Raw genomic sequence first — 7610 nt, 5'->3', positions numbered from 1 at the left:
CTTTCATTCACTGGAGTGAAGCTGGATACAAGATGTTTTAGTCTCCGACTAATTACGAATCCACAACCAAACTCATGCTTTACGTCATGGCAGCTATAATACAGTGCGTCACCTTTAGGTGTTGTTGTGACGCCTTTTCCAATCCATCGTATTTCCTGTATGGCAGTAATATCGGTCTTGTACTTTTCAAGTACGTCTGCCAATGCGAAGACTGCACCTTCTCTATAAAGAGTGCGAACATTCCAGGTGCAGATTCGCAGATCATGGTCCTTAAAACGTTTGCGGGGTTCGTCAACTTTAGAGGGGTTTGTTTTTCTTTTCTTTCGTTTTTTCATAGTAGGCTGTTTTTTCTAGGGGAGGGTTACTAACCCGACGCCCAAACCCAAGTTTTTAACGTTCTTATGGGTGAACGCGCGGCACATGTTAGCTCACTACCTTTAACGGGTGTTAAAGGCAGTTCCCCAGGTGACACCACGGGGAGGTCAGTGTCCACTTGGGATGAAAGAGGGACCAAGATAAATCCTGGGCTTTGCCATGTTAAAACCGGTCAGGACCGTTCCTTGGTATCTTCCATCCATGCTTATAATTATGGTAATTTACGATGTTTGTCGGTAAGTTAACGACGAATAAATAGTAGTCGTAAAGTTCTACCGATAGCAAGAGTGTTGTCAACTTTTATTTGAACTTTTCATTTATAATTTTGCGTTTTAATTTTACCGATTTTTGTCGGTAACTCAAAAAATGTGTAAGAGAATCACACTACTGGAATTCTGTAACTTATTTGAGTTACCGACAAAAATCGATAAAATTAAAAAGCAAAATTATGAATGAAAAATATCAATAAAAGTTGGCATCACTCTTTCTATCGGTAGAACTTTAAGCTGGGTATACATTGTCAGTTTTGAATGACAGCTTTGTTGTTGCTTGCTAGTGTGGCCGTTCAATTTTGTCATTCATTATGCAACCACAAAATGTTTTGTGGTTGCTGGACGGTTTGACAGTTATCGATAATTGAAAAATATCGACATTCAAAACTGACAATGTGTACCCAGCTTAACGACTACTTTTTATTGGCCGCTACGGTCCGTTGAGTGTCGCGTTACACCAACCATATGAAAACTTCAAGAACAAACTTGGCATCACTTGAACATTATTCAAGTGGTTGTTGATTTCAACGCGCAAGTAATGATAGTATTATGGCCCCGGTACATACGGTCCGTTGTGCGTCGCGTCAAGCGTTGATAACAACAACCACATGAAAAAAGTGTAAGTGATGCCAAGTTTGTTCTTGACGTTTTCATGTGGTTGTTGTAACGCAACGCTCAACGCGCCGTATGTGCCGAGCGCTTTATCATTACGAATATAATAATTATATTTATTCATTTTATAATTTAATAGTCTGTTTATTTTCTTAAAAACTTAAATAGCTTAATATCATTCCATCTTCCCTTTATTTCCATTAATTCAATAATTATAAACAGATATAACACACATTTTATTATAAATGATAAATTTATTGATTTGTTCTCTTCATTATTATAATAGGTCTGTTCCAGTACTGCAAGAATCTATTAATTTTTACTATTTTTTCCGATAACATAAAGGAAAAAATGTTATCGTAGTAAAAAATAGTAGCTTCTTGCAGGTTCTGGAACAGAGCAAATATCAATACTTTGTATAATTCTACTTATCGATATATTTATATATTTGAATTTACAATTATTCATAATTTTCATTTCCTGTTAAAACATATTTTCATATTTTGTCACTTTTCAATTTCCCTTCAAATAAATAAGTTGTACAATAAAATCAATTTCAATTTGAAATATCAAAATATATTGAATTTTCAATAAAAGATAAAATTCATTTACCAGGAAACTAACCAATCAAATCTTACAATTCAGGAGCGAAAAAGAATACATATAGCAAGAAACAAAACTATATATTTTCAAATTTTGGAGGAAAAGGGAAATAAATATATCAAGATGACATCATCAAACAATCTAAATAACAACATCAATGCCCAACCTTCTCTCGTCCTCTCGATAAATGATGTACTTAAGGATGCTCAAAAAATTAATGAATTCAGAGGTGATAGCAGTTATGCACTGACATCGTTTATTAGAGAAGTTGATACCGTGCTTTCGTTGATTGAAACGAATGTTGAGGCAAGCAGCTACATATTCAATCGTATTATCCTAAATAAAATCCAAGGAGAGGCTCTCCATGTGTTGAGATCATTGGGGCCCAATCCCGTTTGGAACGAAACTAATTCAGAAACATTAATTCAGAATTTTGGCATAAAAGAGTCGTACCATCAGCTTTACCAAGAAGCGTTTGGAGCAGCAAATAATGGTATCGAAAACTATTATACACATTTATTATCAATATTATGTAAGATTAATGAGAAATATGAATACGACCCTGTGAAGCCTATAGAATTTAGTCCACAGAGAAAATAATTTTAAGAACTTTTCTTAATAATATAGATGTAAATTTGGCTTCAGTTGTTATAAATAGAAACGTATCTAAATTACGAGATGCATATAATTTGCTTGAACAACAAGGTCTTATTAGGGACAATTTTGAAAAACAATTGAACAATATTCATAACACAAATTATGTGCCTCAAAACTTTAATCGTACTAGTCAGAGCCTCAATGCTAGAATTTCAAGATTTAATTTTAATTACAGTAATCAAAACCAAAATAGACCAGCAAATGTAAATATTTGGAACAGGAATTATACAAACCACAATAATTATGATCAACATACAAAATTTGAGACAAAATAATTATAATAACAATTTTAGCCCAACAACAAATTTTAATAACCATAATAATTTTCAATACCATAATAATAGCGGTAGATATAAAATGGATATTGATCACATAGATGTAGCGGTTCACTATCCAGAGGAAAGGGATAATCGTTTTAATTTTAATTTAACTACTTCGAAAAGGCACTTCCCAAGAAGTATAAACAACGATACTGGTGGGATAAACAATATTGTAAATAGCCCTTTATATGATAGCATAGATTTCAATACAGAAGAAAAAACGTATCAGCAGATAAATAATATGGATTATGACAAAAGTTTTTTTGTATAACAATAATGATTCTTCGCCTAAAGGGAAAGGAAATGAATTTCCTAACTGTATTTCTACATCTGAAGATAAAGAAACTGAAGTTCTTAACAATGTTACTCTTTCTGAAGATAAAGCAACAGAACTTCTTGAAACTGTTTCTTTCTCTGACGATCAAGGATCTCAATATACGGACGATGTTTCTCCCTCTGAAGATGAAGAAACTCAACTTACTTCCCTTGAAGGGAAAGGAAGTGAAACTGTTGACGACATTTCTATATTCCCTGAAAGCAAATATATAGACATAGAAAGAATTAATAAAAAAGATGATCAAATATCCAACGAAATAAACGAAAAATCACCAATAAAAACATCAACTAATGAGGAAATCGACACAGCAGAAGAACATTTAAATACACTGTTAAATGTACAGATATTAAATCGATTACTTCCAAAAAAATTTAAAGAAGTAAACGAAAAAGAACAGGAAACTAATAATACAGTGACACATGAATTTATAGAAAGATTACATAATGAAAAAATAGAAAAATTACAAAATAAAATACAGTACACAGAAAAAAATAAAATATTATATAAAAAAGAAAAATCAATAGGAATTAAATGTAATAACATTATGGCAACCGAGTATTATATTGGAATGTTCAACAAAACAGAAAATGTTCAGAGGAACAATTTAAATAGAGAAATTTATAACAAAAAATTTATAAAAAGGAGATTCATAAGAAATTATAAATCAGTTAGAAAAAAGGAGGACTTAAATTCAGATTTAGTTATTTAAACAATGAGCACAATAAAGATATATAACGTGATGCCAAATAAAACGATTAGTAAAAACATGTTAATATTTTCAATACGTATTATGTAATTTATGAAATACTAGCTAAATACCCGCTACTTTGTATGCGGAAAAGGAATAATATACAAATAAACAATATTTAATATGGAGAACACTGAGAATTTTGATGTACTAATACCTATTTGAATTGATATTTAATTTCCTTCAAGTACTGCTCGTACAAGTTTTGTTTGAATTTAAAAAAAAGACCTCTATACTTCAACAGCGGCCTACATTTTAAATTCCAATCCATGCTTTATTAGAACGGTATGGGTATTTTAAAAATTTAATCCACATTTTCCAACCCAATTTTGGAATTTGTGATATAAAAATGTAGAATACCATTATTCAGAAAATGTTACCCTAACAGTTAATTTTTGAGATATTTTATTTTAGCCCTTTTTTCTCAGGATGTAAAAACATTCAGTACATTATTTAGAAACCGAATTCGTTTTAACTTAGAAACAATAGTACATTATTCAGTACAATTTTTAAAATCCAGGACCTTAGCTCAAACGTTCCAGTTTTAGCTCTACTTGTTCACCCAATGTCAATGGTATTACATGTAGAAACCTTTCATACATTTAAAGGCTGATTTAAATAAATTTTCTGATCCAATCTCAACGGTGATCCTCATAACAAATTTTATTTGTCGATTCACCCAATACCAGTGCCTCAATATTTAGTATTATTTAATACTTCTAGTACACTTATTGTACGACCACCTCTACCAATGAACCTGACAAATCAATAATATATCAGAATTTCACTTCTATTCCTTAACCCAATACCAAATTTATTGCAATTTTGTACTTTTCACGCACTTATGATATACTTCCATCTTCATTGCTACACCCAACGTCAAATTTAATAGCATTTAGTACATTTCGTATTTCTCTAATTTTAGAATGGGTATCTATTTCAAAAAATCCGTATCTAAACACCAACACAATCCCTCATACAATTCCACCTATGTATATCCCTTCATGCAACACCAAACTGGTAACAAATTTAGTACTTATATATATAATTGTTCCACAAACATCCCAGATGGGACAAGGGAGACATACTTATAGTATGTATGTATAAGTTTCAAAAATTACCTCCTTTTATCCAAAACTATATCCCAACGCGATTTTGTATTTTTCGTATACATTAGTACGCATCTCCAAAACTTCCTCTATATCTCCACTCTAAACGTCAACTGCTATGCTAATACCAAATTTCACAATTTCAGCTCTACGCCTTAGCACAATAACAATTTGGACCAAATTCTGTGCCACTTAGTAGTTTTGGTATACTTATTGTACGTATATCCACAACCACATCCATATCTCAACCCTACATACCAACAGCGGCTATAATACCAAATTTCCGAATTCCACCTCTATTCATAATACCATTAATACTTTTAGTATGAAAGTACGAATTTCAATAACTATCTCCAATAGTAATTGCGAATTTCAGGATTCCACCTCTATCCGTTCTCCCAAATCCAAATTGTACCAAATTTAGTACCATTTAGTACTTTTCGTACACATAAGTACGAATTTCCAAAACTACCTCAATCCTATACTGCAACAGTAAACATAACTCCAAATTTCAGGATTCCAGCTCTATCCGTGCAACCAAATCCAAATTGTACCAAATTTAGTACTTTTCGTACACATAAGTACGAAAAAACTACCCCATATATCAATCCTACACTTCAATAGTAATTTCAATTCCAACTTTCAGGTTTCCAGCTCTATCCTTTCACCCAAATACAAAGTGTACCAAATTTAGTACCATTTAGTACTTTTCGTTCTCATAAGTACGAATTTCCAAAACTACCTCAATCCTATACTACAACAGTAAAAATAACTCCAAATTTAAGGATTGCAGCTCTATCCGTTCTCTCAAATCCAAATTGTACCATATTTAGTACCATTTAGTACTTTTCGTACACATAAGTACGAATTTCCAAACCTACCTCAATCCTATACTCCAACAGTAACCGTAACTCGAAATTTCAGGATTCCAGCTGTTTCCGTTCACCCAAATATAAATTGTGCCAAATTTAGTACCATTTAGTACTTTCCTCTACCCATAAGTACGAGTTTCCAAAACTACCTCAATCCTACACTCCATAAGTAATCTTAATTATACATTTCAGGATTCCAGCTCTATCTGTTCACCCAAATCCAAAATGTACCAAACTTAGTACCATTTAGTACTTTCCGTACCCATAAATACGAATTTCCAAAACTACCTCAATCCTACACTCCATAAGTAATCTTAATTCCAAATTTCAGAATTACAGCTCTATCCGACCACCTAAATTTAAATTGTACCAAATTTAGTACCATTTAGTACTTTCCGTACCCATAAGTACGAATTTCCAAGACTAACTCAATCTTACACTCCAAAAGTAATTAAATTCCAAATTTCAGGATTCCAGCACTATCCGTTCACCCAAATCCAATTTGTACCAAATTTAGTACCGTTTACTACTTTTCGTACCCATAAGTAAGAATTTCCAAAACTACCCCCATATCTCAATCGCACACTTCAACGTTAATCTAAATTCCAAATTTCAGGTTTTCAGCTCTATCCGTTCACCCAAATCCAAAATGTACCAAATTTAGTACCATTTAGTACTTCTCGTACACATAAGTACGAACTTCCAAAATCATTTCCTTATATCAACTCCACTTCCCAACCTTGATTCCCACACCAAATATGAAGATTGTAGCTATATCTGCTCAAAATATGCAATTGGTACCAAATTTAGTAACTTTTCGTACACTTATAGGTCGAATTTCCAAAAACCCTTTGGTACATCTTTCTAACTGTCCATCAGTTACCCTCATTCCAAATTTCAGAATTCTAGCTCTTCCCGTTTGCCTAATACAAAAGGTACCATATTTAGTACCTTTTAGTACTTTTCGTACCCTTCTAGGTCGAATTTCCAAAAACCCAGCCTTATCTCACCCCTACACACCGACAGCAACCCACAGTCAAAATTTCAGCTTTCTAGCTTCAGCGGTTTCGTCTGGGCGATGATATGTCAGTCACTCAGTCACTCAGTCACTCACTAAGCTCTTTTATATATGAAATATAATATCAATATTTATGTTATATGTATTTATTTAAGAATGATGTTATTATATCTTATTTCTTCCTGTTGTCATATATTTTAAAACTTAATTGTATATTGTACTACAAAACTAACTACAACATTATATTGTTGTTTAATGGGGGAGAAGTAATGATAGTATTATCATTACGAATATAATAATTATATTTATTCATTTTATAATTTAATTTAATAATCAGTTTATTTTCTTAAAAAGTTAAATAGCTTAATATCATTCCTTCTTCCCTTTATTTCCATTAATTCAATAATTATAAACAGATATAACACACATTTTATTATAAATGATAAATTTATAGATTTGTTCTCTTCATTATTATAATATTAATACTTTGTATAATTCTACTTATCGATATATTTATATATTTGAGTTTACAATTGCTCTGTTCCAGAACCTGCAAGAAGCTACTATTTTTTACTACGATAACATTTTTTCCTTTATGTTATCGGAAAAAATAGTAAAAATTAGTAGATTCTTGCAGTACTGGAACAGACCAAATTGCTCTGTTCCAGAACCTGCAAGAAGCTACTA

Source organism: Musca autumnalis, unplaced genomic scaffold, assembly GCF_047663935.1.
Source record: "Musca autumnalis isolate F117 unplaced genomic scaffold, ASM4766393v1 scaffold_3, whole genome shotgun sequence".
Lineage (NCBI taxonomy): Eukaryota > Metazoa > Arthropoda > Insecta > Diptera > Muscidae > Musca > Musca autumnalis.
Note: the sequence above shows the minus strand (reverse complement) of the source record.